Source organism: Papio anubis, chromosome 8, assembly GCF_008728515.1.
Source record: "Papio anubis isolate 15944 chromosome 8, Panubis1.0, whole genome shotgun sequence".
Taxonomy (NCBI): Eukaryota; Metazoa; Chordata; class Mammalia; order Primates; family Cercopithecidae; genus Papio; species Papio anubis.
The window spans coordinates 127,155,818-127,183,260 of record NC_044983.1 but is presented as its reverse complement, the minus strand read 5'-3'; the positions used below and the strand labels follow the sequence as shown (position 1 = coordinate 127,183,260).

The 27,443-nt window shown below is 39.6% G+C and overlaps 1 long non-coding RNA gene across 1 annotated transcript in view; it reads left to right on the top strand.

The window, feature by feature from the left end:
* The window catches only part of LOC116276414, a 57,888-nt gene extending 32,652 nt beyond the window's left edge, over positions 1–25,236 (top strand). The window contains exon 2 of the long non-coding RNA XR_004185942.1: positions 25,001–25,236. This is a non-coding gene — a long non-coding RNA (uncharacterized LOC116276414). The remainder of the gene's footprint in view (positions 1–25,000) is intronic.
* Positions 25,237–27,443: the final 2,207 nt, after the last annotated feature.

The window sequence follows — 27,443 nt, the reverse complement described above, 5'->3', positions numbered from 1 at the left end:
GAAGCATCAGACATGGCCATTGATCCCCTGCATGAGAATGCTGTCTTCATTACATTCTTCACTCATGAGGGGACTGCAAAAAGTTAGACAACAACATGTCTTTCAATGATTCACTAAAAGTCTTTGAACTCAATGGGAGCATCTTTGTAGAGAACAAAGGCCTAAGGGCATCTTTGTCATCACTATGCTCTCACCTGTGTGTTTAGCCCCTTGACCATGGGCCCAAGAAATTCACTGTTACTCTTGTCTGTCGCCATCTGAGGAAGACAGGGATCTTTTATTGCACATTTAATACTAAGTGCCAAGCACTGCGCTAGGCGTTTTGTGCATGCTTTTAGTTAATCCTAGCAAGAATCTCCTGAGGTTGGAATATTAACCTTCTTTTACAGATGAGAACCTGGGGCCTCAGGAGAGGGAGGAAAATTGCTTCAGGCCACTCAAATAGTGCACGCTGGGTCTGGGGCTGGCGCCCAGATATGTCTAATTGCAAAGCCAATTGCTTTATGAGGGTCAATGGTATAGCACTGCCAAAAAGAACATCTGGAGCAAGAGTACCGGGCTCTGGCAAGATGCATGAATGCCCTACAAATGGAATAGATATTTATTTATCATCTTGTTGATTTAAGCTTTTTAAACCTGGCATACGGTTATCAATAGGGCTAGTAGCATTTTGAAAGGTACAATAGGCACTAGAATGATCCCAGTCCCTCCAACCTTTGGAAAATATGTTCCATTAGGGTGGTTGTAAGGCAGTCATAGTGGAAAGAAGATTGGTCTTGAAGCCTGATGACTATGGATTTGCATTCTAGTTTACTGTTTCTTGCTGAGTGACATTTTCACACTCTTAATTTGAGGTTCAGTTTGCTTTTCTGTAAATGGAATTTTGAATGCCTGCCTCCAGAAATGGCTATGAAAATGAACAATATTGTCTATAAATCACCAATTTCTTCATTTTCTGTATATCTATTCAGAGCGCAGTATATGCCAGACATTTTTCAAGGGTCTGGGATACAACAATGGAAACAAATTTCTGTCCTCAGGGAGCCAATGTTCTAGGGGGAAGACAGATAATAAATGCATGAATGAAATGCATACTGAGTTAGGTGGTGGGGAGTGCTATGGAGAAGAAGTAAGAAAGGGACAAGGTCCTAAGGTCAGGGGTGGTTTCAATTTTAATTTGAAGGATGAGAGAAAGCCTCATAAGAAGGAGACATTTAAGCAAAGCCTTGGAACTGAGAGTGTGAGCCAAGTGAATATCTGTGGGAAAATTCCAGAGCAGAGGAAATTGCAATAGAAAACCCTCAAGGCAGAGTGTCCATGTATACTCTGGAGTGGCACAGAGGCTGGGTAGCTGGAGAAGAGTGAGCAAAGGGAGGAGTTGGAAGAGATGCAGTTAGAGGGTGACCAACGGCCATGAAGCACAAGGCCTGGTAGGCCATTGTGATAACAGGTTGATTATGAATGAGATTGGAGGCTAGTGTAGACATTAGGGTGGAAGAGTGATGCAATCTGATCTGTTTTATCATAGTATCAGCCATCTAGCAGGTGCTTGATGAATGGTCACTGTTTTATATTAAGCTCTTTTAAAAAAGGTATTGCTTGTATTCAGTCAACCAGGTATTTTGAATCAGAGCCAAATGCTCATGACTGGAGAAGGGGTTAGCTGTAGGGAGAATCTGGAGGTCAAAGTAGAGTTCACACATAAGGCAGAATGCAAAGGCAGGAATCAGAGTTAACAGAGGTGAAAGCCCTAGCATGGTGTCAGTCAATTCAGGTTGCTATAACAAAGTACCATAGACAGGGTGCCTATAAACAACAGGAATTTATTTCAAACACTTCTGGAGGCTAGACATCCATGATGAGGGTGCCAGCATTGTTGGGTTCTCTGAGGTCCATCTTCCAGGTTGCAGACTACTGACTTTTTGTGGTATCCTCATACGGTGTAAAGAGAACAAAAGAGCTCTCTAGGGTCCCTTTAATACCATTCATGAGGACTCCACTCTCGTGACCTAATTTACCTCCAAAAGAGGTCTCCTCCTAATACCGTCGCACTGGGGGGTAGGATTTCAACATATGAATTTTAGAGGTACACAACCATCCAGATCATTGCATATGGTCCCAGTTATGAGGGCTGTGGACTTGGAGGGAGGCAGGTGGTGAGCCACGAGGGCAGGAAAACCTGGGGAGAGACCATTATTGAGAATGCGGTGAGGGCTGTGCCACATTTCCTCTGCTCTGCCTCCCAATCTTCCTTCCTAGTTAAAAACAATTGCTATGTACATTTCTTGTAGAAAATTTGGAAAAAGCATAAGGCATATGGGAAAGCTAGTCTATTTCTTTCCTCCTTGAACGTAGGTATATTGTTTAATAGAATGTTACCCCCATTTCTGTTTTGCAATTTTAACCTTTTAAAAACTTAAACAAAAAGTAATGAATACATGCTCATATAAAAATATAGATAAGCAAAAAGAAAAATTAAATTATCTATTAGTCTACTGCCCCAAAGTAACCATTGTTAAAATTTATGTACATTCTTCCAGAATTTTCTTTATGTATGTGTGCACATGCGTATACTGACATTTTTCTCAGAGAGAATACGTTTTCTCTATTCATACTTTTTAAAAATCTCATGTACTGTGAACAGCTTTCTATGATAATAAAATACTTGGATGTCATAATTTATATTCATGGAGATAGAATTATGGGTCAAAAGTAGTCACATTTTTATTTGCTTATTAATTGCCAAATTGCCTTTCAGGAAGCTTGTAGTAATTTATACTTTGATCAACTGTGTATGACAATCCAGTTTCCCTACATACTTACCAACACTGTATTTTTTTACTTTGCTTTTTGGTTGTCCAAAACATATTTAGTTATGGTTTTGATTTGCATTTATTGATTACTTTTAAAGATGAACATTAGTTTTTTTCATCTGTTTACAGGGCACTGGCATAACCTGTGTGTATTCTTTACTTATAATCTCTTTTTGAAGAGATTGTCTTTTTCCCACAGATTTGTAAAAATGACCCATTTCTTAGATTCGTGATATTTCTAGCATGTTTGAGTCTTGAGCGTGTGCCTAAGCCAGAGGAAGAGGTGAAACCAGAGGCTCTGGAAAATAGAACAGCATGGTAGGGCACACACAAGCTGATGATAGGCTGGTGTGTAGCATGAAACGGTGTGCACTCAGCAACCACAGAGCTGCTTCCTAAACGGTGTGGATCTGGAGGCCACCCTGTGTGCAAGTCCACTGCTTTCTTCACAGCATTTCTCTGGATCTGGTCTCTCTAATCTATTTTGTCTTTGCCCTGCTGAAGATAGATCACCTTAAGCAAAATGAAGAAGATAGGGTTCATCTCTACCAAAAGTGAGAATAAAAAATTAGCCGGGTGTGGTGGCACGGGCCTGTAGTCTCAGCTACTCTGGAGGTTGAGGTGGGAAGATCATTTGAGCCCAGGAGTTTGAGGTTATACTGAGCTATAATCATGCCACTGTACTTTGTCTTGAGTGATAGAACAAAAGCCTGTCTCTAAAATAATAATAATAATAAGGTACAGAGAAAACTATGGCTAAAAGGACAAACTTGAAGTTTTTAATCTGATTTATCTTGGGTGTGAGGAAAGAGACGGTGGGACAGGTCCAGAGAAAAATAAACTAAAAAGAAAATAGCACGTAAAGAAAAACCCCCAAACAAAAGAAAAAGCTCACAAATCCCACAAAACCCCAAATACCTTCAAAACCTCAGCATGCATATGATTCTATTTGTGTAAAATTATATTTATGTACATGCATTATAAAATTAGAAAACAGATATAATTAGATTGGTTTAAATTGGTTTTTAGCAATTTCCATGCTTTTTTGACAACAGAAAATTGCTTAATAATGAGTATAGTGTGACTCTATTTTGACAAAAACAAGCATAGAACTCTAATTATGTGTAGCTATATTGTAGGTATGGGGAAAAGCAAGGAGGAAGGGGTAGAAAAATACAGATCTGCTTAGTTTTCTAGGGCTGCCATTACAAAGTACCGTGGACTGGGTGGCTTAACACCTGAAATTTATTTCTCATAATTCTGGAGGCTAGAAGTCCCAGATCAGGGTGCTGGCATGCTCAAGTTCTTGGTGGGGCTCCACTTCCTGGTTTGCAGACAGCTGTCTTCAGGATGCATACTCACATGGTGGAGAGAGAGAACTCTGGGCTATTATCCCATATGAAGGGCCCTAATCCCATCATGAGGGCCCTACCTTCATGACCTCAACTAAACCTAATTATCTCCCAAAGGCCCACCTCCAAATACCACAATATCAGAGATTAGGTTTCAACATATGCATTTTGGGGGATGAAAACCTTCAGTCTATAACAGTGGTTTAAACAACGGAAGTTTATTTTCTTATAGGTTTGGAGGTTCTAGCCTCCAAATCTAATCCTAGTTCAATCCTAGTGTTGGCAGGGTTGGTTTTTTCTCAGACCTCTCTCCTTGATTTGTAATGATCATCTTCTCCCTGTGTCTTCACGTGGTCCTTCCTCTGTGTTTGTGCCCTAATCTCTTCTTGCAAGGATACCAGTCACATGGGATTAAAGACTACCCCTACTGAACTTATTTTAACCTAATTGCCTCTTTAAAGTCCCTACCTCCAAATACGATCATATCCTAAGGGATAAGGGGTTAGCACTTCAACATATGAATTTTTGTTATGCGGTCGGGGGAATGAAATTCAGCCAGTAACAACATCCATTCGTTAATATGAAATATTTCAGAGGGTGGGAAGGGAAGCCATATGGAAAAAAGGTTGGTTTTTGTCTTATAAGCATTTTTATTGTCTGTCATGTTTCAACAAACATGTATGCTTTTACAACTTGAAAATTCTAAAATGAATTTAATCCATAAAGGTAGTTGATTGCCTCATCAGATGAAAATGTCAGTGACATGGTTTGGTTCTGTGTCCCCACCCAAATTTCATCTGCAATTGTAATCCCCATGTGTCAAGGGAGAGACCTGGTGGCAGGTAATTGGATCATCAGGGCAGATTTCCCCCTTGCTGTTCTCATCACAGTGAGTGAGTTCTCATGAGATCTGATGCTTTAAAAGTGATTGGCAGTTCCCTGCTTGCCCTTTTTCTCTCCTGCTGCCTTGTGAAGAAGGTACTTGCTTCTCCTTTGCCTTCTGCAATGATGGTAAGTTTCCAGAGGCCTCCCAGCCATGTGGAACTGTGAGTCAATTAAATTTCCTTTCTTTATAAATTACCCAGACTCAGGTAGTATCTTTATAACAGTATGAAAATGGAGTAATAGTCAGACATTGTGCTTCCACGGTTCATGATTTTCATCAGGGCAGGTCTCTGGACTCTGTCATTCTCTATATGTTGGTTTGACCTCCACATGTCACCTTATACTGTTAACCCTTTAATTTATGGTAACAATATTAGCTGCAACATTTGTAGAACACACAGTTGTCCACAGCAAGAGAGAAGTCTTTTCTTTCACCTTCCATGGAAAACAGACACTTCCTTTCCTTAAACTCCAACAAATGTCTCCTTCTGTCTTCCTGGTTTAACTGAGTCACAGGCTTTTCTGAAAACCAGTGTCAGTGTCCAAAGGGTCACATGCTGATTGCTTATGTCAGCCAAGGCCAGCCCCCCAGAGCTGAAGGTCAGGTCACTCATGTCCAGACTCTTGCTGAAAATGGAAGAAGGGTAATTCTTGAAACGTAAATCCGGATCCTGTGTCAGGGGTTGGAGGGAGATGATTTGGAAGCAACCAACCGAAGCCCACAACTCACCAGGCCCCCTGAAGTGATTTCTAATTTTAGCTCCCATGTGAATCTTCAGGTCCAGCAGCACCTTCAGCGCAGGCTCCATCTGTTTCTCACCTTTGAGTTCATTGAATTCATACTTAACAAAAATCTCCCACTAGAATGTAGATTCCAGGAGGGCACAAATTTCCCCAGTAGCTGGAATAGTGATTGGCATTTAATACATGTTTGTGGAATAGATGAATACACATTTACTGAGTATCCACTATATATTAGACTATTCTAAACACTGAAGATACAGTGATAAAAGCGTGAAGTTCCTGTTCTGGTTTGCATTCCAGTGAAAAGGCTGGACTATGAACAAATCAATATATATTAGGCTAGACATATGTACTAGGAAGAAAATAAAGTATGGATAGGCATAGGGTGTGATGGGGAGAGAGCAGCATGCTATTTTAGATAAGGTGGTCAGAGAAGGGATCAATGATATGGAGATACTTTTGCAGAGACCTAAGGGAAGAAACAAAGCAAGCCCTAAGGATACATGGGAATGTAACTACAGACACAGCAAGTTTAGGGGCTGTCTTCCCATTGTATCAGTTAGCATTCAGCTTGAAAATCTCTAAGAAACATGCACTAAAGCTGTTTTAAAACCTTAAGCCACAAGAGAAGAATGTCATAAAAGGATGCAGGAGTATTTCCCTGAATTCAGTGATGGGCATGTGTAGGGTTGGAAAGAGATCAAGACCAGGAGCTAGAAAGGCACTAGGGACCCACTCCATTCATTAATTAGTTAGGTAACCAATTAAAATATCTTTCCTATATTCTAATGAGAGTGGGGGTCACAATAGGGTCTAAGAGAGACAATAAGTAAAATAAATAATGAAAATATACAGTATGTTGGATAATGATAAATTCTATGGAGAAGGATACAGCAGGAATGGGGTAAGAAATGTTGTAGAGTGTTTTACTTTTTAATTGGGTCATCAAGAAAGACCTCACTAAAAAGTTGACATTTGAGCGCATCCTAAAGGAGGCAGTGAGTTATGTGGCTCTCTGGAAGGAGAGATTCCAGGCCAAGGGAACAGCAAGTGCAAAGGTCCAGAGGCAGCCAGTCCAAGTTCGAACAAAAGTCCTAGGGCAGCAAGTCCAAGTCTGAGCAAAGGTCCTGGGGCAGCAAGTCCAAGTCCAAACAAATGCAAGGAGGCCAGAGAGATGGGAGCCAAGGGCAAGACAAGGAAGATGAGTTAACAGGGGGTTAGATCAGGGAAATAATGATGATCATGAGGGGGAGCATATTGGTTTTTGTGAGCTAATGTAAGTGCTTTGGCTTCTACTCTGAGATCAAAAGCCAACAGATGAGGAGAGAAGTGAGTGGCCTGATCTGACTAAAGTGGGAACTAAATCACCCTGACCGCTATGTGTACTTATAAAACCGACTGAGAGGGTGAAGGGCAGAAGCCAGGGACTTCTATTAGATTGCCCTTACATAATCCAGGAGAGAGATGCTGGTGGTGAAGGGTGGTAAAAAGTAGGTAAACTATATTTTTCTCCTGATCTGCATGTCGATTGCACATAGCTCCTTACGTTTCATGTCACTTTCTTCCCACTGAGAGACTGCCTTATCTCAGTTGTAAATTTACCAGCTCCAGTTGGGTAAGAGTGCCCATTCAGCCATAAGCAGGGCTTGGGGAGATGTCATGTAAGCAATGCAACTGGAGAGCCATCCCATCAGTGAAGTAGGCAGCTCTTGGGTGACCAAGATTTGGTTGACACCCTGGTCTATATCTTCTAAGCCCCACAACCTGAGCAATCCTTTTCTTTCCTCTTTTTGCCTTTATCTGGCTAGTGTTTTAAAGATTCAACATGGACTCCTCTGGCTCGATTCTAGACTTTCATAGGTGCGTCTTCCCCTTAGTATCCTTACGACCCTCTTTATAACTTGGTCACATACTTAATCACTCTGTATTTTAATCGTCTATTTTGAAATTAGCTCTTTGAAGGTAAAAATTGTGCCCTCTTTAGCACTACAATAGCATCAGGACCTTGCAATGCTAGGCCTATAGTAGGCATTCAATTATTATTTTCATATTGAATTACATCTAATTTTCACATAGTCACAAGTTTATTCCTCTGCTCTGATGTCTCTTCCTGCCCTTCTAAATGGAAGAAAAAATGCCTGTTAGGTTGAGTGTGTCACTTTCACTTCTGTTGCTTTGTGCAACGCTGATTTTCATTTTATTGTGATTGCCAAATGCAAGGTAAAAGAGCATCAGTTTTGTAAGAGTCCTAAAAGAAAGATCTTTCCTGCATAGGAAAGGATTTGATCCAGAACGTTAGGTGGTGCTGTAAGCAAAGCATCAGGATGCACAGAAGCGTTTGCTTCCACTTAACTGTGTGTGGGGAATGAAGCCTTTTCATTTTTATAATAGATATCTATTTCCTCTCACCTGAAGTGTTGCTGTGATTGTTGATTGGGACTTGGAGGAATCTGTAAATTTCAGTGTTAGGGCTGAGAAATATTTAAACATGTGTTGCTCACTAGCCAGGAAAACATAGGCATTTCTGGGAATTGATATTTTCAGAATAGAATGAGCTTAATCTTCTCCAGGGACAAAGCCTTCTGAATTCATTAGAAGCTGAAAAGGAGCAGATCACCCTCATAAAGTTACAAGAATAACCTTTCTTGCCGTCTTTAACAAATACCTCCCTGACCTGCAATTTTCAGCCACAGCTTATGAGCCTTCAGGGAAAGAGCCTCAGCTCTGCAGAAAAGGGTGTTCGGGAACAGGGAGTTTGCTCCATTTTCAGTCTTTCTCTATGTTGATAACTTGCACATTCTTTGGGACATCTGGGTGATCTGTCTGTGATAGCCATCGCCCACTGACCTCTTGGAATGAGTCACTTGATCTGGCTGGCTGGAGGGCTAGACTGCCTCAGTCCTTTCTGCTCTATATACATCTGTCAAAAAACTTAGTCCTGGGGGTTTGAACTATTCCCCCAATTAAAGAGGATAAGAATTCTTCAGTCAAGAAAGCGGAAGTGGTAGTTCTTTGGGGTCTAGCTCCGAAGTTACTTTTCCAGTGAAACCTTTCCTGAAGTCTTTTCTTTAACGGTAAAGGTATTGTGTTAGGCTCTTTCAAATGCATTAAGTTATATAATCCTTCTTGCAGTGTGGTGTGGTCATTATCACCATCCCCATTTTCACAGAGGAAACCGAGATTCAGAGAGATTTAAGGTAGCTTTTCTTAAGACCTGCGGTGAGGAAATGATAGCTGGGATTAGGACCCCAGTGGTCCAGCATTTCAGTCTTCCTCTTGTACACGGAATATTAGTTGCACCCTTCTCTGTTCCCACAGATGGGACATTCACTTCTATTGTAGGTTTATGGCATAGCCTCCCCCTGTGCTGCCTTTGCTTTGGCATAATCAGTTGAGTGCGTACCTTCTGTTTGTCCTTGCCCCATCAACTGGCAGCCCTCTACGAAGCAGACGTCTTTGAGACCAGCTCTCTGTGTTGATTGCCTTCTCTTGCAGTTTCAGCAGGGCTGTATCCTCATGCATAATTGGGACCTCCCAACAACCTCTTTTTTTTTTTTCTTTCCTAATTTATCCTCCCTCTCTCAAAGCATGAAATGAGTGACAGCAACATTTGTACTTGGCAATGAATCAACTGGCTGTACTTTAGCTCAAAGCATGTTTTAACAGAAAGAAATTCTAAAATTCTTTCAGTCATGAAAAACATTACATGTGGACAGGAGCAATCTTCAGAACACTGGGTGGCACTGTTCCTCTTCAGCTATGACATCAATGACCATGTATCCGGCCCCTCTTACTCAGCACTGTCCTGAGATCCACCTCCAACATCGCATCTAGTTTGTTCACTTTCCAAGTGTAAGCATATCTGCTGGGACAAAGGTGACTCACTGATAAATGGGCATCTCCTCCTTGCCTCGATGCAATGAACGATGTTGGTATGGCCCTTTCCAGGGGGATCTGATGTCTGTGGAACTGTCAGTTGCCCTCAGCATATAACCTCCTTGCTCTAAAAATACCTGCTAACTCCATGCTGATAATTTCCTGATTTTGTGGAAGTCAGGGCACATTTATCATTGTTTCCTTCTTATTGCCTTTTCTATTTTCCTTTATTCTTGCAAAGTTTCTTATTTTTGTCAGAATCCTTACAATGCCCCTGGTTTATTTCCAGTTTTTACCTCTAGCCCTTGTTAGTTTTCCAGGCGGGGTCTCTACTCAATCAGTCTTTAAACTCTGTTCTTCTCTATAGCACATTATTGGACCTCAGTGATCAATTGCAGTAAATATATGTATAAAGTGTGGAGGAAATGAATCTAGAAGAGTGGATGCCAGATGCTATCTGGAGAAATGGGCAAATCTTTCATAGGGATGATGGTGTGGAACTGATCCTTGAGACATGGGTAGAGTGGATTCTTCCTTCTGTGACTTCCTTCTAAAATCCTTGTTGTGCCTTTTTACAGATGAGAATACCGAGACCCATTTGGGTTTAACACCTCACTTAAGGTTGTGAAGTTAAGAAGTAACAAAACTTTTACTGATTATAATTTTAGTGAGTTCTTTCCAATATTCACTCACTCATCATTTATTCATTCATCAAATATTTGTTGAGAACCTACTATGTGCTGCTACTACTATGTACTAGATATGTAACAGTGAACAAAAACCTAAGTCTTAGGGGGTTTGCATTTTGTGTCATGAGGAGGAGGGGACAGACAGGAAACAACAGCAGCACAAATACTTAGTATGTCAGGGGGTGGTAATATCACACGATGTGTGTGCATGTGTGTGCTTGCACTATTTGGGTAGGTGTCAAGGAGGTTCGGGTAGAAAGACAAACGTGCACCAATAATTATAATATTAAAAGGTTTCTCATTATCATGATTCCTTTTGTTGAATTGTTTTTCCCTCTTTCCTATCTCTTCCCTTCCAGTGAATTAGAGGAACAGGTGCAATTGCTGAGCTGCAGATGGGCATTTTTTTTTTCCTGGCCATATGCTGGGAAGTAGAAGTGAAAGAGTGACCAGCGCAGCCCTGCAGTAGTTAGGGAACTGTTTAACCTAAAGTGCTCTTAGAGAAGAACCTGAAAATCATTTATTAAAAGGAGTTTCCCTGAAGTGAGCTCACTTACATTCCTTTCCCCACCTTTTACTTCAGAATGAAGCAGAAAAAAATTCTTAGAATTAAAGTCTTTGTCAGTGGGTTATCATAAAGATTTCAGTGTGCCTTGCCAAGAACATTCCGTCATAAAGGACCACATTAGACAATGAGGAAAGTGCAGGCAAAGGTCATTGCTGGTGAAGGAAACAAATTTGTGGGGGAAAAAAGGCAGTTACAAGAGAAAAGGCTACAGGCATCATAGTGGTGAGGTTGGGGTGGTAACACTGGGAAGGGCTATGTGATATTCTAAGGCAATGAGGAGTCATTGGTTATTTTTACTTTGACTGGTGACCTGTTTTATAGATGGATAATACAGGAGCTTTTCTGGAGAGTAGGATGGAGGAGGAGAAGAAGGAAGGAAAAAGGAAGGAATAGATGGAGCAGTGGAGGCACATTTAAAAGACTGTTGAGAAGGGGGGCTAACGAAGTTTGATCGCTGATGAGGTGAATAGCTAGAATTTATGGAGGAATTACTGTGTCCCAGACACCTCTTAAAGTGCTTTCCTCATGTTAGTTTATCTAATCCTTGGAATATCCCGTAAGTTAGCACTTTTATCATCTCCACTTACAGATGTGAAAGCAGAATATTGGAGAAGTTACGCAAATTTCCCAAGAATTCACAGCTAGAAAGTGGAGTTGTTGTGAATCAAAACCAGAAAGCTAGGTCCAAAGTCACTCATTTAATTTCTTCTAATCTCCCGGCTTCCAGTATTAGATGTGGGGCTGAAGGAAAGAGAAGAGTTGGGAAAAAACATCCAGATTTCAAGTTGAAAACACAAGGTCAGCTGATAGACACAATTCTAGGATATTGATGCCTACAGTTGACATCTTACATTTTAGATCCTAGTTGGTAATTAGCAGGGAAATTAACATGCAAAGGTCCTCTACTTCCCCCCTGAGACTCAGGTTTAAGTCGTCTGGTGTAAGTTATCTCAAGCCTCCATCTGACAGTCTGTGGTCAGTTGTTTGCTTTCCCTAAATTTTCTGGAGACCTTTTGCTCAGCCGCTTCTGCCTCTGAGTTTTTGTTCCTGCCGGATGCTTGGTCTCTAAATCAGAGTTTCACTTTCTGTGTTTGCCCTTTACTGTCTGCCCTATGCTGGTCTAGAGTTCCACAAACATATAACTTAGTCTTGCAAGTCATATGTGTGACTTGGAGGATGGAGATTATTCCAGTTATTATCACCGCATTTAAAAACTCAACATGCAAATTAGTGATATAAAAAGACAATCACTTTATTAAGTGCACTTTTTTTGTTTGTTTGTTTTTTGGTCAAGAATTCAAACAGTGCACTGTGGCCGTGGCAGCTCTGCTCCTAGCTATCTGGGGCCTCCACAGGGGATGACTCAGTCAGCAGAAGGTTGAATCATCTGAATGAGTCTCCACTCACATGTGTGACTCAGAGGCTTGTGCCCAGCTTGGACTGCCAACTGGACACCTACCCATGGGCTCTCACGGTGACTTGTTCTTCTCACAGAAGAGAGTGGTGCCTGGATTCCAAGAGCCAGTCTCTCCCAAGCAAGCATTCGGGATGACCAGTGAGAAGCTGCACGATGCTTTTTTTTGGTGAGACAGAGTTTTGCTCTTGTTGCCTGGATTCGAGTGCAATGGCATAACCTTGGCTTGCTGCAACCTCTGCCTCCTGAGTTCAAGTGATTTTCCAACCTCAGCCTCCCAAGTAGCTGGGATTACAGGCATGCACCACTGTGCCTGGCTGATATTTTGTATTTAGTAGAGACGGGGTTTCACCATGTTGGCCAGGCTGTTCTCGAACTCCTAACCACAGGTGGTCCACCCACCTCGGCCTCCCAAAGTGCTGGATTACAGATGTGAGCCACCGCGCCCGGCCACTGAATGATCTGTTTTCACTCAGCCTCAAAAGTCTCCCAGCCTCACTCCTGCTATTTGTATTGATGGGGAGTATTTATTCAAGGAGAGGGAACGTAGACTCCCACCTCTCAATAACAGAAGTGTTAAATAATTGATGGATGTTTTTAAAAACACCACCAGAGAAAGAACTACAGTGTAGTGAAGCAAACCAAACCACATTTTATTTTACATACCTTTATTTTTAAAAGTCCTTTGGCTTCCCTACTCGCAGGCATTTCTCACTTGACACTTTTCTTCAGAGGCTTCTGCCTCACTGCTGTTCTCATTACACATAAATTCCTATCTATCTTTCATTCATGCCCCTGTGAGTTCATTCTTGCATTCAACAATACAATGCATGAACAAATCTTGCATTCGACAAATGTTTGTTAAGTACCAAATATATGCTACACACAGTTTTGAGTTCCTAGGATACATCAGTGAACAAAACATACCAAACGTATTATTTTGTTTTGGAGCTTATGTTCCAGTGAGAGGGAAATTAAATAATAAGCACAATAAGTACATTTTACAAAGTATAAGGTGATAGTGCTACATAAAAGTAAGGAAATGTAGAGCATGGCGAGAGAATGGAAAATGTGAGGGACTCGGATGTCATTTTAAACAGTGGCCAGAGTAGGCCTCATTAAGAAGGTGGCATTGCAGTGAGGTAGATATCATCTCACACCAGTCAGAATGGCTATTATTAAAAAGTTAAAAAACCACAGAGTCTGGTGAGACTGTGGAGAAATGGGAACGTTAATAGACTGTTGGTGAGAATGTAATTTAGTTCAGCCACTATTGAAAGCAGTTTGGAGATTTCTCAAAGAACGTAAAAATGGAGCTACCATGCTAGGAAACTAGATTATTATACTAAGAAGACACATCACTTGTATGTTCATTACCACACTCTTCACAATAGCAGACATAGACTCAACCTAGTGCCTATCAGTGGTAGATAGTATTTAAAAAATGTGGTAAATATATACCATGGAATGCTACACAGCCCTAAAAAGAATGAAACCACAGCCTTTGCAGCAACATGGATGCAGATGGAGGCCATAATCCTAAGAAAACTAACATAATAGGAAACCAAATACTCTATGCTCTCACTTTTAAATGGGAGCTAAACATTGAGCACACATGGACATAAACATGGGAATAATGGACACTGTGGACTACTAAAGAGGGTGGGCTTGAAAAGCTATCTATTGGGTATTGTACTCTTTACCTGGGTACAATTTACTCATGTAACTAACCAGCACAGGTACCCGCTGTATCTAAGATAAAAGTTGAAATTTAAAAAAAGAAAGTGGCATTGCAGCGAAGACATCCAGGAAATGAGAATCTGAGCCACACACTTGTCTGGAGGCGAATAATCCAGATAGAGGGAACAGCTGGTACAAAGGCCAAGGTGAGAGTAGGTCTGGCATATTTAAAGAGGGGCAAAAAGGCTGTGGGGACTGGAATATAAAGAATAAAAATGAGAGTAAATAGGAAACAAGATCAATGATAGAGGCCCAGATCATGTATGACCTGTAGAATGCTATAGTAAAGAATACTAGGAGTTCTAAAATTGGGATCTGGAAGATATTTTTAAGCATAGGAAAGATACAATCTGAAATATGACTTAATATTTTTTACAAAATCCCTCTGTTTCCCATGTTGAGAACAGACTCTAGGGCATCAAGTGTAGAAGAAGGAGATGAGTTAGGAGATGTATTAGTCCATTATCATGCTGCTTATAAAGAAATACCTGAGATTGGATAATTTACTATGAAAAGAGGTTTATTCAGGAAGCATAATGCTGGCATCTGCTTGGCTTCTGGAGAGGCCTCAGAATGCACTTATAATCATGGTGGAAGGCAAAGCCGGGGCAGACGTGTCTTACATAGGAAGAGCAGAAGCAAGAGAGAGAGGGTGGAGGAGCTACACACCTTTAAACAACCAGATCTTGGGAGAACTCACTGACAATTGTGACGACAGTACTAAGGGTAGGATGGTGCTAAGCTATTCATGAAAAATCCTCCCCCATGATCCAATCACCCCCCACCAGGCCCCATCTCCAATATTAGAATTTATAGTTCAAGGTGAAATTTGGGTGGGGACACATATCCAAACCATTTCAGGAGGCTATTACAACAATCTAGATATGTGAAGATGGTGGCACAGATCAGGATGGTAGCAGTGAAGTTGGTAAGAAGTGATAAGATATTAGATATACTCTGAAGGCAGAGTTAATATAATTTACTGACATTGGATGTCATATGAGAGCAAAAGAAAGGTGTCATGAACAACCTCAATGTTATTGGTCTGATAAACTGGAATAATGGAGTTGCCATTGGTTGAGATAAAAGGGGCTACATGTGGGAGCAAACTTTTTCCTTTTTTTAAATTATACTTTAGTTTTGGGATACATGTGCAGAACGTGCAGGTTTGTTACATAGGTATACATGTGCCATGGTGGTTTGCTGCACCCATCAACCCATCATCTACATCTGATATTTCTCCTAATGCTATGCCTCCCCTAGCCCCTGAATCCCTGACAGGCGCTAGTGTGTGATGTTCCCCTTCCTGTGTCCATGTGTTCTCATTGTTCAACTCCCACTTATGTGTGAGAATATGTGGTGTTTGGTTTTCTGTTCCTGTGTTAGTTTACTGAGAATGATGGTTTCAAGCTTCATCCATGTCCCTGCAAAGGACATGAACTCATCCTTTTTTATGGCTGCATAGTATTCCATGGTGTATATGTGCCACATTTTCTTTATCCAGTCTATCACTGATGGTCATTTGGGTTGTTTCCAAGTCTTTGCTATTGTTAATAGTGCTGCAATAGACATACATGTGCATATGTTTTTACAGTAGAATGATTTATAATCCTTTGGGTATATACCCACTAATGGCATTGCTGGGTCAAATGGTATTTCTGGTTCTAGATCCTTGAGAAATCACCATACTGTTTTCCACAATGGTTGAACTAATTTACACTCTGTGGGAGCAAACTTTTTAGGGAGAGTGGGAAAGATTAGGAATTGAGTTTCAGACGTGTATTTGATAAATGTATTAGACAAGTCACTGCAAATTTTAAGTTGAATATGTAAGTCTAGTGTTTAGAAGAGAAGTCTAGGCTGGGTAGATGAACTTGTGAGTTATCGGGAAACAGCTGGCATCAAAAGTCACGAGTTAGAATGAGATCACCATAGGAAGGTGTCTATATAGAGGAGAGAAGGATATCAAACTCCAAGCACAAGGACACTCCAGTAAGAAGAAATTGGGAGTGACAAGCAAAGAAGACTGTAAAGAAGTTGTTCATCAGCACAGAGTGTGATATCCTGAAAGCCAAATGAAGAAAGAAGCAAGCATCAAGGTCAAGAAGAAAGAAGTAAACCAACTGTGTTAAAAGTTGGTTCAGGCCTGGCGCGGTGGCTCATGCCTGTAATCCCAGTACTTTGGGAGGCTGAGATGGGTGGATCACCTGAGGTCAGGAGTTCGAGAGAAACCTGACCAACATGGCAAAACCCTGTCTCTACTAAAAATGCAAAAATTAACTCGGCGTGGTGGTGTGTGCCTGCAGTCCCAGCTACTCGGGAGGCTGAGGTAGGAGAATTACTTGAACTCGCAAGGCAGAGGTTGCAGTGAGCCGAGATTGTGCCACTGCACTCTAGCCTGGGTAACAGAGGGAGACTCCATCACCAAAAAAAAAAAAAAAAAAAAGAAAGGAAAAAAAAAAGTTGATTCATTTAGCTAATGAGTCAAGTAAGAAGAGGACTGAGGACTGAGCCATTACATTTAATAATGTGGGTGTCTCTGTGTAAACTTGAGAACAACACCTCTAACGGGGAGTAAGTGTGAAAACTTGATGGGAGTGGATTAAAGAGACTGTAAGGAAAGAAAATGGAGGCAGCAAGTATATAAAACTTTTAAAAAAGAGAGTTTCTACAAAAGAAAACAAGCAAATAAAGCACTAGCCATTAGGGGATATAGGGTCTAGGTTTATTTACTCTTTTTTAAGTAAATACAAATAAAAAATATATTAACATGTATGTATGCTGATAGGAGTGGTCTAGGACAGAGGGAGAAACCGTAGGAGACAGAAGGGAATTGTTGCAACAATGTTGTTGAATAGGTACCAGAGATGGGATCTAGAACATAGGAAGAATTGGCGTTAGGATTGTGGAAAGTCCATCTGTGGGCACAAATAAGAAGAAAGTGCAGATAGGTCAGAGGGAGTGGTGATTCTCATCTGACTATTTCCATTTTCTCAACATAGAAAGCAAAGTTATTCATTGAAAATAAATTTAGGAAAGGCAACATTGAAGATCTTATGAGAGAGGAGATATTTTGCAATAGAGATTTAGGAACATGGAAGAGTGAATAGACTAGGGAAGTGTAAGATAATTGCTGAGCTGTGTTAAGGGCCCTCTTGAGTCCCCAGTCATAGATTTAAATTGATATTAGTCAGCAGTGGTTGGGTGTTTATATCTAGACATGCTGCTCAATGCCATTCATGGGTGGGTAGAGAGTTGATTTGAACTAAGTTGTGGATTATCTAGTGAGTAATATGAAGTAAAGGAGTGGCAATGGAATCAAGGACATCAAGGGTCTATACAAATTGACCATGACATTTAAGCTGGTTTAGGAAGGAGAGAAAGCATCATGGGGGCAGGTTAATGGAAGGATCCATGAAGTGGAGATTTTTGGAGATAGGTTACTAAGAGAGTGAGTGGAGATTAGAAGATGGTAGTCAGAGAGTTGAAGGCATGAAATGACTAGAGTTGCCATTACTGGTAATGATGAGATCTAGGATAAGCTCATGGGATTGAGTAACTGAGGTAGCATGAGGAACAAGATCATTGGAAGAGAGATTTTCCAAGGAACTGAGAGGCCAATGTGTTGGAAGGATCATCTAGATGGTACACCAGAAGTATCAAGAGTTAAGTTCCTTACCCTGTAGCCATATCTCTTACAATTATTTATCTTACAATAAATGTGCTAGATATAATCTTATTATGTTATTTGTCTACGTATTTAGGTACTTGAGGCATGTTTGTTGAGTTGACAGAAATGCACTGTGGTTGGTTTTATTAGCCCCTGCCTTTTCCAGCCCTGAACATGTGTAATCATGGATACTCTCCACCATAGGGTCCATTTTGCTTGGAGCCAATTCCTCACCCATCCTCCTCTCTGGGTTCTAACCAATAAAGAGAAAATACGAGGAGCCAAACAATAATCTCACCATTAACCTTAATTATATAGCTGATAACTCTCTAATAAAGGGTTAGATATTATGGCTAGAAGCTGAGATTAAAGTGAAGTTCTCCTAATATCTCCTTTCCTCCAAATTGAGAAATTAAGATCTGCTTCTGGATTGCATCTGCCCCATTATTTATTCAGGTATATGGAAAGTTGTTAATTTTGTCTCACAACCCATTTTTAGGCAGAGCAAAGAACAAAGAGGGTAAAAGAAAAAGTTGGAAAATAGGTAGCTATGGTCTTAAACATATCTTACTCTTTCTAATCTCACAGTCTCTTATGGGGCATAGTAAAAGATAAAGAGAGACCAGATTAGATGTTTTCTCTCCAACATTTCTGTAGCTGAGATGAAAGTGAAAGTCTCCTTGTCCATAGTCTGAGGCCGGAAAGTGGGCTTAGAGGTATTTAATGTCCTCTTGTCTAAGGATGGAAGATATTGAAAACATACTTTCTATTTTCACATGGGATATGGATTGGTCTTGATGACATACTTGGTGGCTATCCCATTTACCATGCATGCCCACAGTATTATTACAGCACTCCCCAAGCCACCACAAACACATTGGTGGTTTATGTAGTCAAATAATCTAGTCAGAATTTCTAGTTAGTTATGTGGTTAGATTCTAGTCAGAATTTTAAGCTTCTCGTTTAGACACCTTCAGTCAGAGTGAGAAGTCAGAGCTTCTTTTTAATAAACCTATGACCTCAAGAGTAATCAAAAGGCAGTGGTTAAAGTTGTTGACCTAGACAGATGGCAGCATGAGGCTTATTCCCAGAATTTCAGAGGTGAAGGAAGGTCAGACTTATTCTAGATTGCATTTGTAGGGAGGAGCTTTCTGGACATTAAGCCATAGCGCCTTAGGGATTTGGTGTGGGGTTGAAGTCTTCGATGAAGAATCACAATCTCCTTCCAAAAGGCAAGTAGTGAGGAAGATAAGATGGGCAAATTCTAGAGAATAGAGCTATACTTTCCCAATTAACTCAAGAACCAGGAAGCTCAACTTGTTATTCTCTCATCACCTTCCCCGTGGTAGAAATAGCTCTTAAATAACACAAAAATTTCAGTGGGAGAGTCCAGTGATACAAGTAGTAGAAACAAGAGAAACAGCTCTTGATACTTGAAGTAATAAAGAAGCCACCATGTGTTATCATAGTACATGGTTATCTTTACAACAAAAAATGAATTTACAAATCTATTCTCAAGTAATAGAAATTATCTATTGAGAGAGTATTCAGTATGACATATGCAGACAGGTTTGTAAGAGTTTTGCAAAAAGGACCCTCAAACCAGGGTATTTTGGTGATTTTTTTTTTTAAGAATTTCAAACCCTGATGACTGTGGCATCAACAAACCTCATCAATAGAATATCAATAAAAGGAAACCATGTAGTCTGAAAGGATCAAAAAGACAAATTTTTGATAAACTTGTGATAGTTTTCAATTTCCTCTGGGCTAATAAAAATGACAGGACACTGTTTTTGTTGTTGTTGTTGTTGTTTTACATAACAGCTTTATTGAGATATAATTCACATGCCATATAATTCCCCCATTTAAGGTATATAATTAAATAGTTTTTGGTCTAGTCACACAGTTATGCAACTGCCACCATCAATTTTAGAACATTTTTATCATTTCTAAAAGAAATCTTGTACCTATTAACAGTCACTCCCCATTTCCTCCAAGCCCTAGAAAACAACGGACCCTACTTTGTGTCTCTATAGATTTGCTTATTCTTGGCATTCTTATCAATGTAATCATACAGTATATGGGCCTTTGTGATTGTCTTCTTTCACTTTGCATAATGTTTTCAAGATTCATTCATACTGTAGCATGTCTTGGTACTTTATTCCATTTTGTGGTACAATAATTTTACATTGCATAGGTATACCACATTTTGTGTCATTATTCATCAGTTGATGGACATTTGAATTATTCCCACTTATTACCTATTATGAGTAAAGCTGCTATAACCATTCATATGCATGTTTTTGTGTGGGCATATATTTTCATTTCTCTTGGGTAAGAGTGGAATCGCTGGGCCGTATGGTAGTTAACACTATGTTTAACCTTTTGAAGAACCGCCAGACTGTTTTCCAATGTGGCTGCATGATTTTACATTTCCACAAGCAGTATATAAGGGTTCTAATCTCTCCACATCCTTTTCAACATTTTTTTATTATTTGTCTTTTTTATCCTAGCCATCCTAGTGGATATGAAGTGATATTGTAGTTTTGATTTGAGTTTTTCTGATGGCAAATAATGCTGACCATCTTTTCATGTCTTTATTGGCCATTTGTATATCTTTTTGGAGAAGGTCTGTTCAGATACTTTTCCATTTATTTTGTTCCTTTTTTTCGTTTTTCAATATTTAATTAGGTTATTTGTCTTTTAATTATTGAGTTGTAAGAGCACTTTATATATTCTGGATACAAGTCCTTTCACCAGATATATGATTTGCAAATAATTTCTCCAACTCTGTGAGTTGTGTTTTCACTTTCTTGATGATGTCCTTTGAAGAATAAAAGATTTTACTTTTGACGAAATCCAATGTATCTATTTTTTCTTTTGTTGCTTGCTCACTTAGTGTCATATTTAAGAAACCACTGCCAAATCTCAGGTTATAAAGACTTACCTTTTATTTTCTCCAAAGAGTTTTATAGTTTTAGCTCTTACATTTAGGTCTTTGTTCACTGAGTTAATTTTTGTATATGGTATAAGGTAGGGGTTCAACTTAATTCTTTTGAATGTGATGTTCAGTTGTTCCAGCACCATTTGTTAAAAAGACTATTCCTTCTTCCACTGAATTGTCATCTTCACATCCTTGTCAAAAATCAATTGACTATAAATGTGAGGGTTTCTTCCTGTGCTCTCAATCGAATTCTATTAATGTATATGTTTATCCTTCCCATAATGTGTTGATTACTGTAACTTTTTAATATGTTTTGAAATTGGGAAATGTGAGTCCTCCAACTTTTTTTTTTTTAAATTGTTTTACTATTCTGAGTTCCTTGAATTTTCATATGTGAAATAACATTTTGCTTTTTATTTATCTTGTGACAATTCATTTTTACCTGGTTGGCAAGGAGTGAAGATGAAGAATAGATCTTGGTACTAAATTTAACTCATGTTTTGGAAAGGGAGGTGAAGGCAAGGTTACACAACAAAACAATAATTAATTTATAAAGTCTATGAGTCTTAACTTTGAAAGTATAATATGAGCAGACAAGTACAAAGGTACAAAAGAGCTTATATGGTTGGGTCTGTGAGGTGAGCATTTATAGATGACTGAATGAGGGTGGTAAAGTAAGATGATAAATTTGATAGTGCTAAAAGATCCCCTAAGTTCAACATATCTTTCCTGATGGTCTCTACCTTAGTATTGAGTATGCTTGAACTGAAAACTCACTTTTTGTGTGTTAGGTATCACATACAAACAGCCCCCATTAAAATGCACATTACTAGCTAGATGAAATGAGTAAGGAGGAGGACATTATTTGAGAGGACATTGAGATGACCATGAAGTCAACACAGCAGATGGATCATCAGGGTGGATGTGAATTGGCTGACACTACTGACGGAGACAGGGTGGTAAACAACATGAATCATGGAGGATGGTTGATGATAGTGATGGGGATACAGATGTTATGGTATAAGGTTATAAGAAGATAGTGTGAGCCTCTAATTGAAAGGTATGTAGTGATGACTGCAAAATAGGAGCTTTGTATCTAAAACAGACTAGCCCACATTAATCCGTCTTTAAAAGAAAGATCTGAAAATACCTCTGGGAATACAGAGTACTATAGTGTCCTAGAAGTTTGGACAGTAGGAAGAGATTCAAAGGTCTAGTCCAACATTTTCTTACAGTTCTTCTCATTTCTCTTGACTTAGATGAGGAGAATAAAGCCAAGGCTCTCATTGAAGTATTCATTTGCTAATTAGGAATGAGGCTTCTATCCTTCTTATTGGGTTTTATCCTCATCAGTTTCTTCTTAATTTTCTCCAACTCATTTTAATGGTCTATCTGATATGCCTCTGTATTAGTGACACAGTTTTGCCCCTAAAGCCTGTGTTTTGTAATGCATATATTGCCCTCAAACTTTTACAGAATTGCTCATTTCCACTTAAAGGTGGACCTCCTGAAGTTGCTCTTAGTCTCCCTCTTCAAATAAATTCACCTCAAATGAATTTAACTTGAAGATGTCATTTGTATACTAGAAGCAGAACTATTGCTTGTTGTTGTTGTTGTTGTTGTTGTTGTTGTTGTGAGACAGGATCTCACTCCCTCGCCCAGGCTGGAGTACAGTGGCATGATCAAGGTTCACTGCAGCCTCAACCACCTGCACTCAAATGATCCTCCCACCTCAGCCTCCTGGCCAGCTGGGAGTACAGGTGCACACCACTATGCCCAGCTAGTTTTTTTTTTTTTGTATTTTTTGTTGAAATGGGATTTTGCCATGTGCCCAGCCTGGTCTCAAACTCCTGAGCTCAAGAGATGTGCCCACCTCAGCCCTCTAAAGTGCTGGATTGCAGGTGTGATCCAGTGCACCTGGCCTTGGGTTTGGAGATTAAAAATAAAAACTGAATTGCTGAGATCTAATATGATTTTGAGGAATCTGCTTGTTTTTCCCTCTTATTTATTATTCCACTGGAATTCAATACAAATACCATAGTTTCAATTTACTTACTAAATTTGCTTTGTACTACTAAGGTAATTGAAAGGTTCTGAGATTATTATCAGGTTATGGTAATACCTAGGTTTGGTTGCTTATGTGTCATACCAACACATTCCATGCTTTACAAACTTATCTTCTCCATTAGCCATGCTAATCTGCATTTAGCCAAAAGTGAGATGGACAGTTCTTCTATTCCACTAATATTTTTAAGTGTTACTGTTATCCGCTCAGTACTAAGTTTTGTCCAACTTGCCTCTCCTCAGAAGATCACAGTCTAATATGGAATAGAATATGATACAATATCTGCCATTTTGTGTCTGCCCCTCATACCTTTTGAAAATCACCCCTTTGCCAGCCTATGTGATTCTGCTGGGGCTGTCAATTTGGGATCCCCAACTCCACTGCTGCTGGAGTGGATGACTAAGCTGTGTAATCAAATGTTCACATTCCCCTGGGACACAGTGACTCACTCAGGAAAACCAATTAAAGTTATTATGGGGAAACCAAAAGAAACACTGATTGAGTATGTTTCTCTCCTTCTGAAATTAGTAGCCAGAAGACCATGTAAGCTTAGCCTTGATGGGCTTTCTCTTGATCAGAAATAGTCTCCAAAGCTCTTAAAGAAAACGTAATTAGAGATGGAGAGCGAGAAAAGGAGAGAGGAAAAGAAGGAAAAAAGTAAGGAGGTAGGGAGAGAAAGAGAGAGACCATATAATTTCAGCACCCAAATTTAGTTTTGTTTGAAGCCTAGTCTCACAGACGTTTCATTTTGAGAGCTAATACATTCAGTTTATCCTTAAGCTAACTTATACCTATCCCAGAGTCCTGACTTTATAATAAATCATTCCAGTTTAAGGGGATAAAACTGTCATGGAGAAATGCACCCAGAGCAGGGGAGAGAAAGCCACTTCTGCATGGACAAGATCAAGTGATAATAACAGATGCAAAGTTTTATTACAAAATGATTATGTGCATATTACCTCATTTCATACCTATACCAACGCTATAAGAAGGTGACTTTCATTACCCTCATTATGAAAATACTGATGATTGCAATTACCCAAAGGGTGAAAGGAGGAGGGTAGAAAGTGAAGGAAGTTTGGAAACCCAAATATCTCACACGAAATGATAACCACTGTAAAATGTATTTTAATACCATTCCTAAACCAGCATTATAAAGGTGTTTCTTGAAATGTAATGCCTTTTCACAAGCTATTCTATTGCTTTATATTCCTCTATAACATCTAAATCTTGATAAAAAGATGTTTTGTGATATTTTGAGAGGCCTTTAGAAAAAGCAGCCCCACAAATACAGCTAGGCACTGAAATGATACACATAAAAAATGTAGGATTAGCTCAAAAGTCTGTGGAGCTTTGCAAGAATCTGATGTAATGAGCCAAAATGACCTTCCTCATTTTCTATCATTTTTCCCAAGAAGCTAACGTTTTAGATCTATGTGTAAATGTTACATGGGCTGTGTTATTAGATAGATATTTGCTCCTGGAAGATAAAAAGGTACATTTTATCCTCTCAAATTTAATTTGATTCTATTGCAACCATGGCCAATGAGAAATGGTCTTAGGAGACAGCGTTGCCAAGTGTTCTTATGAATGTGACATCTTGTTATATGGAAAAAATTGCTAACGGCCTTAAAACTATAGACTCAGAGGGAAAATGTTAAGGTTAGTTCTCAGACTACAGTATTCATTAATGAAACTCACAGACTCTTCTTGCTTAGAAAGCTGCATACTTCATTCTCTGATTCTCTCTAATAGCTTACAAGGCCTCATTTAAATGTTTAGCTCTGTCTTGCACATATATATCCAGACACAGAGGCACAAAATGTAGTCATCTGCCATTCTCAGTGCCTAGGATGGTGTGTTCAGCCTGACTTTATTACAAGGAAATGGCTTAATGTTCAATACAAAGATATAATGGTGGGGTAACCCCATGTTTTTTCTATGATTCTTTGCACCAGTGATCAATACTACAAAAGGCAGTGGTCAATTCTAGTTTTTCCTTGCTCCTAAATATGTCTGAGACAGTGCCATGTATTTACACTAAATGGTTTCCTTTTTTTTTTTTGAGGGCACATGGGAAGACCATGTTTCCAAATTTCTCTTACAATTAGATTTATGATATGTGACTGAGTTCTAAATACGAGAATGTGTGCAAAAGTGATAATGCCATTCCTAACCAAATACCTTCCTTTCCCTGGAACACTCCATGCTTTCTCTGGCTCTTTCATGGAACTTTAAAGGCCAGCTGTTGAAGATAGTTGTGCCACAAGATGGATGAATCCTGGATACATGAATGACTGTGTGGAATAGAGCCAGCTGTCTACTGTATTGGATTCTGAGGTGAGCGAGCAAAAGTGATTATTATACTAGCCCACTGAATTGTTTATTTCTTAGCTTTTCTCTCTTACAAATGTTTTACTAATAATAATGGATACTTGGGATTGTTAAGTTTTTTTTTTTTTTTTCAAAACCCATAGAGAAGATGCAAATCCTCATGGTTTGGAATGAGGAATAAGCTAAATATAAAGACGTGGTCATAAGCCTTAGCAGCCACAAATAGATGCAATCCCCTACTGCTACCCTTCTTTAATACTTCACCTTATGATCCCATGATCTCCAATTACTTGGAGTTCTCCCAAGAACACCAGGGCTTGGTGTGCCTCAGATCTGCAGGCCTCAGAATCTTGGCTCATGATGCTTTCTTGCCCTCATCGTTCTCTGTCCTGACCTATCTGATAAGGTCTGTTTGTCCTTCAGCACTTCACTAGGGCATGCCCTCCTTCAGGAAGTTTTCTTTGATCCCTGAACTAACAAAAGTTCCTCCCCTCTGTGCTCCCATCTATATTTAACCCTATTATGAAATTCATCAATCTACATGGTAAATACTTGTTCGTGTCTTTCCAATAGGCTAGAAAACCCTAGAGTCTAGAAATTTCTGCTTCATTTATTGTTATATTGCATGGACTGGCAAATATCTGGCATACTGGAATTGGTCAATAACTTTTTATGAAATTTAATTGAGCTGACTAGGTAACAGAAGTCCCCAAAACAGAAAAATGTTAAATGTCACCTATAATCTATGGACAGGGTAACACATAGCATGGGAGAATAGGAAGACACAACATAGAGCTGTAGCTACTAGTTTTCTTTTTTTTTTTTTTTTTTTTTTTTTTTTTTGAGACGGAGTCTCGCTCTGTCGCCCACTAGTTTTCTATTATTTAATGTGAAGAGAGTCTTAGCTTGACCCTAAGTTATAGTCACATTATGATGCAAATATATGGGAGTATGTCTAAAGGCCACTTGCACATACCCACTGGTGCTCTGTTGTCATGATGGACTATGATTCTCTTGAGGAAGGCATCATTCGGAGAAGACAGTTTGGACAGAGAAAAAAATAGTTTGTACAGGAGTTTGGGGTCATTCTGGAAAAGCACCTAGTGTCTGCCACTCAGTTTGTTTATGGCTTAATTATCACACTCTTGTCTGATCACAGAGAAAGAGTACTGAGCATCAAATCTGAAGGAGCTATTTAAGCAAAAGCACCATAAGATGCTAAGTCCCTACGGCAGTGCTGTTTTTTGGCTGCTGTGGCAGAAAGTGGCACAGAGGGATCGGGAGCGAGGTGAGCTAGCCTGTATCTCACATGAAGATGTGGTAGCAGATGTCACTTTTTGGTGGGTGTTAACAGTGCCTCAGGGACATAGGCAGCTTCATGATGCTTTCGTGGCTGGCAACAACAGGGCACATCAAAGCAGAGGGGTGGGAGAGGAGGAACATGGTGGGTCTCAGATGGCAGCCAAGAGAATTTGTATGCAAACATCTGTGACATTTTCAGTGACCCCCAGGGATACTGTGTGGGGAAGAATTTGCATCAGATGGGAATCATAGGAATGTGTAAGGAAGAAGCAGAAATAGACTATTTTATTAGTGTTAAGAAAATCCTATTTTTAACCACTATGCTGATTTGTCCTCAGGGAATCTTGGTTACATTTTAAGTAAGTGGAATGTGTTTTAATTGGCAAAGTTGAATTTACCCAAGGTCAAATAGGGACATGACAACCACTAGCAATGATTGTAAATGATTCATGAAGCTTGGGAGAGGTGATCAAAGTCTATGAAAGGAGCAATTTGAAGTCCATTCTCATGAAAGCATAGACATGATAGTGCGTTGTGATATGGATCCATCAGTGTGTCATACTGTGAAACAAACAAACAAACTGAATATCTCACCAGAAATCAATTCCTAAGCAGTCGTAAGAGCACAGGGTTTTGGGTGAAAAATAGCAGGGCTTTGTGGAGAATCAATAACATCAAACTGGCCTGTTTTCCTTCTGTGACAGAGTGATAGACAAATTGAAACACATTATATTTTGACTTTGCTAAGGCTTTTGATTTTTCTCAATGAGAATTTTTCAACATGGAGGGTAATTCAACAGATATTTTTGGAATGCCAAGGGCATATGCTACGTAACAGGTATACTGTGATTATCATTCTCTTTCTGTGAGAGATAGGGAATCTTTTGAGAGCAGAAAGAAATGTGGGCTGGTAAGTACAAATTAGGGCTAACAGCCTTTAACCTAATTGGGTGCAAAGTACTAAAAGTAGCACAAACCTAGAGCCTCTAGAACTTCCTGGGGTGGTCTGGGAAACCTCTGTTAAATAAGGAAAACTTGAGTAATAGC